Below are 670 nucleotides of genomic sequence, written 5' to 3'. Positions count from 1 at the left end.
TACCGACTGCAGGGTGCATGGAAATTTCACAGGGAGGCTAGACGAGAATGTCCTAGTGCCAAACCACACCATGTGCACACAAATACAATAAAGTTACTATCCACTTATATTTCCCACCCTCCCAGTCTCAGTGATATCATGTATTGGCATAAGAAGACACACACATGTGCAGTTCTCCTGTAGCAGTGTGTGTGTCCACTATATCCTGAGCAGTATTAGCAGATATATATTTGGTCCAAAGACAGCATGAGTAGGATTAACACCTCTCAGTTAGTCACAAGACTCCTATATGTACCAAATTCTCTGAGCAGAGCATGTAGGTTTAATACAACAAGCACATACATACACCTTGGGAAGGAAATGTATGCTACTGGTTAAAACCCATGTTAAGTGTTTGAAAGGGAAGGTTATATTACAACATAATTTTCTCCTCTGCCCAATACTAATATCACTTACTGGTTTCTTTTGGAAAAAAAAAAATCATCAGTTTGCAGAAGCATTATCTTCAAATGTCTAATGCTCTCCGCCACATGGTGCGTGCTCGCTCTCATGCATTCAGATCAGGCGATGAGACGGAGTGCAAAGCTGCGAAGTACAGACTGAGGAAAGCCATCACAGCAGCCAAGAGGCAGTACAGAGAGAAGCTGAATGGCTTTTCTTCTCATCCTGA

At 42.2% G+C, this 670-nt stretch overlaps 1 protein-coding gene across 1 annotated transcript in view; it reads right to left on the bottom strand.

Moving 5' to 3' along the window:
- Positions 1 to 670, bottom strand: part of phldb2b (pleckstrin homology-like domain, family B, member 2b) — a 42,724-nt gene that overhangs the window by 13,543 nt on the left and 28,511 nt on the right.

This window comes from Monopterus albus, unplaced genomic scaffold (assembly GCF_001952655.1).
Source record: "Monopterus albus unplaced genomic scaffold, M_albus_1.0 scaffold78.1, whole genome shotgun sequence".
In the NCBI taxonomy this organism is placed as follows: domain Eukaryota; kingdom Metazoa; phylum Chordata; class Actinopteri; order Synbranchiformes; family Synbranchidae; genus Monopterus; species Monopterus albus.
This window is presented reverse-complemented; position numbering and strand designations above follow the sequence as displayed.